Source organism: Calonectris borealis, chromosome 4, assembly GCF_964195595.1.
Source record: "Calonectris borealis chromosome 4, bCalBor7.hap1.2, whole genome shotgun sequence".
NCBI lineage: Eukaryota > Metazoa > Chordata > Aves > Procellariiformes > Procellariidae > Calonectris > Calonectris borealis.
This window is the reverse complement of record NC_134315.1, coordinates 60687744-60697016: the sequence shown is the minus strand read 5'-3', so window position 1 is coordinate 60697016 and position 9273 is coordinate 60687744.

Below are 9273 nucleotides of genomic sequence, written 5' to 3'. Positions count from 1 at the left end.
ATCAGTCGTTCAGTTACCAGGTACCTAATAGGTTTGGCTTCTGATTCCAGAGACAGTATACTGATGTGCTCACTGGAGCTACACTGACAAGCTTCAAAAAAAAGTCTGGACACGTTGGGAAATGCTGGGAAGGAGGCAGGGATTATGGTCTACCTGGGTACCACGTTAAAGAAAGAAGAGAGATTCTGGATGCAGAACGTAGATCCCAAAGACCAGGACCCCCAAATTAACACAGCTGGTGAGGAGACGAAGTCTCAATGTATAACTAAAGCAATGGAGTAAGGAAGAGAGGCTAAGGTTCATCAGGGACTGGGGAAGCTTCTAAAGTAGATTAAGCCCAGCAAAAGATGACCAGATTTCCACCTGAACTGGGAGGGAAACGGGATTTGCACTTCACATCAGGAAGATCATACAGAAATTTCAAACTGACAAGTAGGAGAAAGCAGACTGGTGCACACAGGGTGCACTGTTCTGAATCCTATGGCAACCTCAAGTAAAGAATAGGATAGAAGTTGACAAAAGTCAAATAGTAAACAAAAGTAGTAAAAGAAAACTCTGATATGAACAGGATACAGTGACAGAAAGCCAAAACAATGCTTTCCATGTTTCAGAGAATTCTCTGAGAAGATAATGATGGCACAGACCCAGGATGCTTACCTTAAACAAGGACGTGGACACAGCAGGTATAAAGGAAACATGGTGGCAGGAAGGCAATGGAATGCAGAAATCCCAGGGAACTATTATTTCCAATTATTTTAATTACTCTGAAGTAAAATGTGAAATCTTTACATTGACCACTCAGATAATACTAGATTTCTAGATGCTGTGAATAACTGTTTCAGGAACAGGCAGCTAGGAAACCCACAAAATGGGAAGCAACCCTTGATTCAGTCCTGACCAGTACACAATTGGTTTATCATATTTCTGCCATGTACCTAAACTACATCAGCATCAGATTCAGCATTTCTACAGACCCCCAGAAGATCAACTACTGCCATGCTCAATTTCAAAGACAGGAGCCACACAAAAGTAGAAAAATCAATGAACATAAAAGGGGAACCTTAAAGAACTGCATGTTTTCTGGAGACAGAGAGACTATTTCAAGACATCATGTTAGTCTCATAGCAAATGCATCCTGCCTGCCAAAGGAAAAAAAATCCTTGAGGAAGCCTAAAGCTAAACATAATGGTATTTAAAAAAAAAAAAACAACAACACACAACACACCATTGGGAGCAAGAAAGCATACTTAAGAAAAGCTGAAAAAAATGAAAGGGTTATAAACTCAGGCACAAACTGAAAGAAAAAAAAAAAACAAACCAACCCAAAGTTAGGCAGAAGCATACCAGAACCATCTAGCTGATATTTCTCGGGAGGAAAGTATCAGTATAAGAAACTGGGGGGAAGCCAACAAAGTGATGAAGATCAGGTAGCACTCTTCCAGGGTGAAAGATGGAAAAACTGCATTATCGATGATGGTATGCAGCCTCTCACCCAACACTACTTTATTGCCAGAAGAGCGAGGGAAATCTTTCCAAAAAAGCATTCTAAAGCAAGCATGGGGAACCTTTGGCAGTGTAGTATGATATACAAAATGGCCACATTAGCACAAGCAACTAAGTAATAAAAGTAGCAGGTATTTCTATAAATATGCTGTATGGGGTAGAATCATCACAGCTTTTGTAAAGCGAAGTGCTGCCTTGCAAACCTACATCAATTCCTGAGCAGGCCAACAGCTGGTGCATAAGGCAGATTGGATTGATAATGTCTGCTTGGATTTCCAAAAGAAATTAAATAAGATCTCTCACAAAAGCCTCTTAAAAGATCTGAGCTGCCATGGGATATGAAGGCTTGAGATAGAAAATCACTTGAGAGGAAACATAGGAAATAAGTGATAATGCTTTTTGTGAAGCCAGGTCACTATCTCACAGGAATCTCTGCTATATTCATAAGTGGTCTGGAAAAAGGAAATACTGAGATGCCAATCATCCAATGATAACTGTCTACTCATGACAGTAAAGAGAAAAACTACAACATGCTGTAGAAACATCTTATAATATTGAGATGCTATGTAATAAAACAACAAATGAACTTCAAAATGAAAAAGTATGAAGTGACACACATACAGAAAAAACAGCCCTAACCTTACCTACTAAGTGTCAGATGTTGAGCTGGTTATTCTTTTCAGGAATAAGATTGAGGCAGAGTCTCCTATGAGAATATCAACTCAGGAGCAGACAAAAAACAAGAGGAACACTAGAAACTACTTGTAAAGGGAACAGAAAAGCAGAAAGGGAACAAACTTGTATCGCATCATGAATCCACATCACGCCTGTATCCTGAATACCGTGTTAAATTCTGGTCCATTTGCCCATCTCAAAGCCAATACAGAGGAACTGTAAAAGATCCCGAAAGAAGCAGCACAGCTGATCAAAGGAACAAAGCAGCTTCTATGCATGGAATGCCTGAATAGGATTCTGCAACCTGAAAAAGGTATGGAGGAAGGGATAGGGGTCTAGAGAGTAATGTGTGGACTAGTGAAAGTGAACAGGAAGACACTATTCACTGTTTCTCCTCATACAATAACTAGGGGACTTCAAACAAGAGCAGCAGGTTTAATACAAGCACAAGAAGATACTGTCGTATAATATACAGGTAAGGTATGTGACTCCTTGCTGCAAGGTATGTAAAATGCCAAATATTTTGCACATTTAAAGGGAATAATCACTTTTCTGGAAGAAAATGCCACATAGAGCTCTTAAATATGATGATTTCACCTTTGTGATCCAAGAATTTCCTGACTCAAATCATTGGAAGTTTAAAAAACACTCTCAGGAAGCACCATAATCTCAATCATCTTCCCTAGGTGTCCTCCATTGACTACTCCACAAGTCTCTAGTTCATTTAGCTGCCAGGCATTCCTTCATAATAATAATGAAGTATTATTAATCCTGTGATAGAACAATTGCCAGCTTGGGATCAATGTTTTCCCCATCTGTCTCCTGAACAAAACGTGGGCTGACCTGCCTAGCTAGATCAGTAGCCACAGGAAGGATGTATTGGTGTCTGCTCTTAGTTAAGGAACCCATGGCAGCCCTCTCATCAGAATAGTTCAGTTGGAAGGGTCCTACAGTGATCATCTAGTCCATTAGTGAAGTTTGTCTAACTAGAGTTTATCCTGAAGTCCAACAGCCAAGAAACTATAGGCACCATGTTTCTCAGCCCTCAACAGTGCATTCAGCTCAGGTTACAGAGGAAGCTTGTGCTTTGCAGCAGCGTGCATTCCTGGCTACAGATCACCTTATGTGTATGGTATCTGTATCTAATGACACATCAGACTCCAGAAAGGGGCTGTGGCCTCCCAGGTGAGCTGAATGGTGTTCCTCTGATCTGAGAGAGCCTAAAGGAGTGTCACAAAAGCAACAGCCACTGTCTTTTTGGAAATTAATTTCAGACACGCACTGTCATTTTCCTAGATTCCCCCAAAGCTTGGCAAGTGAGGTATGGTATACAACAGGCACTTACCTGAAGTCAAGGCAGAAAATTACTTTCTTTCACATGCGGACACTGCGATGTCATCAGTTCATCAGTGACTGATGAGCCAAGCGTGTTCTTCATCTTTTCTCTTCCAGAGGTGTCCGGTTACCAAGGCACCTGCCAAGGAAACAAAAACCACTTTATTCATAACAATCCTAAATTAATATTAGGATAGAAGACTCTCGAGAGAATATTTGCATTTACAAAGGTTCTTGCCAGACAAATTGCTTATCTCTTTTGTTGGGACAATAGCTCTTCCTTCAAGAAAAAGTCAATACTGATCCAGTGCTGCCACCCCAAATACAGCTCTTGAGGCAGGCAGCTACCAGGCAGCCTTCCTGAACAGAAAAGCTGAAGGAAACTCAGGCTACACCTTTGTAGCCACAAGTTTAAGCGAGTCCAGTCCTCAGTGCAGGACACTGACTCTTTCACAGTTGTGATCTGCAGATACATTTGGGAAAGAAAGGAAGGCTGCCTATGGGCTGTGCAAGTTGGAATGGAAAAGCCTAGGCCTGTATAATTAAAGTTTGCACAGCAGCTCTGTTGTTACCCATTACAAACACCAGTCCAAATTTCATAGCTTATGCTTTTCCGCATAGTTACACACAAGTATCTTCCAATATATTAGCAATATTTTAAATATTCAGCACAAATATATTTTAAAATAGTTCTTTCGAAGTATTCAGGAAAGACATATTCAAACTTCTGTATGAGGAAAAAGCACAGTATACACCCAACACACCTTACAACTTGGCTTGTCCCTAAGTTTCAGTGTCCTTTCCCACACAGTGCATGTGGCTCAAGTGTATCTGCCACTGGATTTTGGTCACATTCATTTGCCTTTACAAACACCAATTATTAGACTGCACAAACAGGCACACAAAGCTCATCTTGGCTCATCTTTGTACAAGTGGGTTTCCAAAGAGAAAATCTGCATATTCAAATAAACCCAAAATTTCCTAACAAAGGACTCAAAACCAGGGTTCCAGACCATGATTCTTTAAACCAGATATTTAGGAGCAGGAAACTTTTAAAGATGTAGAATTTCCCAGGATAAACTCTAGTTAGACAAACTTTACTAAACACAAAATGGCAGCCAAGAACACAGTGTGCCTGCAGCCTCGCACACTGACCAGCACTCAGGTTCCTCTGCCCAGGCTAGCAGTTAGGCCATGTGAGCACAATACCTTTGCATGGCAGGTGCTGAACTATCCCAGTACAGACCTGCCTGTGCTTCTCTGAAGACCTAGCTCCAAATTCTCACCTAGTAGTTAAAATAAAGCTCCTGAAAAACAAAATCCAGTCACTTTTCCGGAAGCCGTCAACCTCCTTTATCACGCCCAGAGAAACAACAGCTACTAAACCTTCACTTTCCTTTCTGATTTTATTGAGGGAGTATCCTTCATTATGAAACTTCAGGAAACAAGAGAAGCTTTCAATACACAAGGACCTTCATCCACTTTTTGCTTTTTTTCTTGGTAGCGCTGCTGCAGCTGAGACTGTCATAGGGCTGTGTTTGATTACAGTCACCAGAGGATTTGCTGCCAAGTTCATTTTATTAATAGTCTGTTTAATTAAAGTCAAAATATGCTTGGAACTTGAAGCCTTCAGTCCAACTTTGGAGCCTGCTCTAGCCTGACACTTGTCTACCCGGTATGTTCAAACCGGATCATCTTGTTGATGTCAGGTCCCCCTGAACGTGAGAATCAAAGTAATACTCAGGCACAATAACTGCATTTATTGCAGTTATTGCAAGTTGACACAAACTTGCACACAAAGAAACTTGACACAAAACTAGACTTTTTTTTTTCTCATGGTGTCTGAACAGAGACATCCTACGGCAGCAAGACATGTATATCACTTAATTAACTCTGGTTCTGTTATTAAAGAGAAAGAAAAAATCCACGAAGGGGTAGACATGTAGCTGACTCCCAGGGTAGTTTCACAGCTTCATCTTAAGCACCGAAGTTTCCTACATGGCGCACACAGAGAGCAGTTTCCCCACAAAGAGCTCACCATCCCATCTGGTCCACAAATGCTCTGGTACATCTAGTGTCACCCAAATAATTCCAACATTCTATGTCTTCAGTCTCATTCTTTGTATAAAGGATACAGTAAGAAAGCCATAAGCAAAAAAAGGTAAGTGCTGTTTCAGCCTTTGGATAGGCATTTGCTAACTACCTCCTTTTAGCACACTGCTTTGATTTGCCACTAATGAAACACTAATAGGATTAGGTTGCGCTGCTAGAACTGTATCAGCACAAGCTACAGAATATCCAGGATTCTGTTCAGCAGCAGCCAGTATAAACAGCTTGTGTACAAGCTGGAAATTAAAGCAGAGCTTACTGCACAAGCAAACTTAAGTCTTCAGCTGTCCTTTGTTATTGCTCTACTACCAACTTAATTGAACTCATGCATATTGCGAGGAGATGGGGGAAGCCAGAGGATAATTTTTTATGCCTGTGACCCTTCACTTTTTTTTTTTCCCATCTTGTTTTGCTTCCTGTGCCCTTAAGAGCAAACTGTATAGTTTCACCCAGGGCTCTGAGTCAAGCAGCATTTACTCAGTCTCTCACTTAGGATAATCCTAAAAAACCTCCTCCTTACTAAACTACTGTGAAGTAATTTTCTGGTTGGAGCCTCCTGCTGCCTTGTCAATCTCTTCCCTAATTGAGAAACGTACATTATCTGGAACTGCCCTGACTTGCAGAATGCTGAAGAATTGTCTTAAACACTAAGCCTTTAAGATCTTGCTATACTGATGTGTCATCGAAATTGCTTCAACAACCCTTGCGACTCCTCCCCATCACGTTTGCCACGACAGTTCTCATTTTCTTCCTTAAATGATATTGAGACATATACATGCCTACAGTACATGCTATCACCATAGTATTTAACCTCTCCTTGGGCAGTTCTTCTTGAAACACAGAGAAGCAAGAACAATCATCTGCTGTAATGAATTGCCCATGTAGAAGTTAGTGCAAAAATAGAAACTGATATGCAGGCATAGGTCTACAGCTGACTCAAATCACCTGCAGTTGCTTACCCAATACTGAGCTGTGCTAATACCCACTAGCTGAAGATTTCTTCCCTTTACTTCAGGGATGGCTATTCAGGTACAGGCAATGATGCATGTGCTTGGAGACTAAGCTACAAGTCTTGTTAAAGGCAAAGTAAAAAAGGGGAGAAGGAACAGAGAGATTAAGAAATAATATCTTTCCTTATAATTTGTTTTTGGATTTATGTTCATCTCTAGGGGATGAAAGACAACTCCAAAGAGTAAAGCAATTTTATATTTGTGTTTTCTGTTTAACACAATTGCTCTACAAAGCTAGTATTAAGATGAAGAGAAATTTAATTACCATATTCCTGTTGTGAAGGATGAAATTAACAACATGTCCATTTCCATGTTATCCTTAGTCTGTATGAAGAAAGAGACTCAAGGAAATGGAAGTGGATGTGTTCTTGAGCACAGCTCTGGTTTCTAAATCAGGAAAGGGAATGTGGTGGTGAGGAACAGTAAGACGAGAATCAAAAATACTGTAAATTAGACCTTGGAGCATTTGCCCATGAAGGCTGAGGCTGCCATGAATGACAAGGATCTAAACTCAGCTAAGAAGGAAAAAAAAAAAAACCATTAAATTTGTGTCATTCCCATGCCCACTTTTAGCCTCCAGAAAGGAGTCAGGAAATTTTGAGGCTACAGCAACAAATAAAGGAATATCAAAGTTTGAATTGCTGGACAGCAAAAAGGAACAGCTCTTCAATACTAGCCCAGTGGACCCTGCAGTCTCATGGATCCAGAAATCTTCCTGCCACAGAGGGGCATGTTACAGTGGCACTACAGAGATACCAGACTCAGGGAATACAGGGCAAAGACACCATGCAAGTAGCTACCAGCATGTGAGGGACACTACCCATGACCTGTTGCATTTCATCGCTCCTGTCCATGATGTGCAGAAATGCACTAGACCATCACCAGCAAGAACACAGTGTTGCCCCTGACTGTACACAACTGCCTGCGCCTCCCTGCTCCAATACTCAGGGAGGGATTATTCTTGCAGACTGATCAAATTCCCTCCTGCACCCAAAGTGTCCCAGCAGCAAAGACTAGCAGCAACCACAGATGACTTCTCTAGTAAGCCTAGAGCTTCACCCCCTACAGGAAACAGAGCAAGGTACAGAGCATGCTTAGGGTACCCTGTAACACTCAATACTATGAATAGATAGGGCACACAGTGGTGGGAGACAATCTTTCTATAACCAGCAACCTTCCACTGCAAACGTTGAGTCACAGTGCTTCAAGATTTTTACTAGCTGGAACATGGCATTTTAAGGATTTTTTTTTTCTTTCTTTTAAATCTAAGAGGACCATCCCCACCCTGGTGCCAGTACTTTCACATATTTACGTTAAAACAGAAAGACATATACATATGGAATGCTTAGCTATAACAGGGCTGCAATAACAACATGGTAACATCTTTGTGCTGAGCATATGGGTGATCTCCCTGCAGACAGGCAGGGTTCTTGGGATGTTGCACCCTTCCTGCTTGCTGAGACTGGGTGGGCCAGACCCTGGTCTGGATTGCTAAAAAAGGAGAAGGCTGGTGCAGGGAGCTAGGCTTACAAAGGATTTGGGTGGGGAGATGGAATCAAACAGTGCTGGTGACAGCTGAGTTTCTCAGGCTGTTTCTGCATACTACAAACAGCCTTGGTACCTCTTTTACTTGTGGAGAGATGAGGCTCTCGGACTGAAGTGGAAGGAGGCTCCGTCTTTCCCAAATCATCTCTGCTATGCACAGACATTGCCAGGCAGCATGCGTTCAGGGAGCCAGGCCAGCGCACTCCAGCGCACAGCAACTACAAGGGGAGAAGTTTTGGCAGTGATAAGTCAGCTCCTGTGCTACAACTGTGCAGGGACAAGTCAGCAAGATCACTTCCGAGACCATCTAGGTAAGGTTGGAGACCTGGGTGAAATAATAATCTGACATTTGCAAGGGACGCAGGGACAACAGCTCTGAGCCAAATGGGCAAAAGTCACCTCTTGCTTCTCTGCTCCAGGTTGACAGGGGAGCAGAGCTGGACTGAGTGGACAGTCAAGGGCCTGCTGAAGGACTTGCTGCTGCTGCAGTCATTAACCCATGTCCTCCATCGACAGGGAGCAAAGACAGCATGCGCAGTGTGAGAGACACCGAACCCACCCTCCCTTCTGGAGGCACAGCCCTCAGTCGTCTGCATGTAAGTTAATATCCTAAACATTTTAAAGGGGTGATACACCTAACTGTATGGCCTCATCAAAATAGTTACTACAAGTAAGGACAGAGGAGAAAAAAGTCAGCTCTGAAAGCTGTCATAGACTAATGTGAGAGTACACCAAGACTGAAGTGGGTCCTAGGTATTTGGAAACAAATCAGGATTTAATTCAGAAGTAAATCAAGTAACAAATACAATAGTATGCAATAGGGTGAAGTGCAAGATCAAACGCTTGTAGACTAAACAACAACTCAAATTCTGAAAGATCATCCACTGAAAAAGGGGAAATACTTGACCATGCTGTAGGCAATATAGAAATGGCTTGGAGCCAAAATTGTGATTCAGCCATCAAAAAGGAAAATACAAATCTAGTCGGTATTGCAGATGAGCTACTCTGAGACAGAAGTATATGCCATGCACAGCAACACAGACTCCCTCTGGAGCATCATGTACAATTCTACTGCCACAGATGAACTATACCTAGA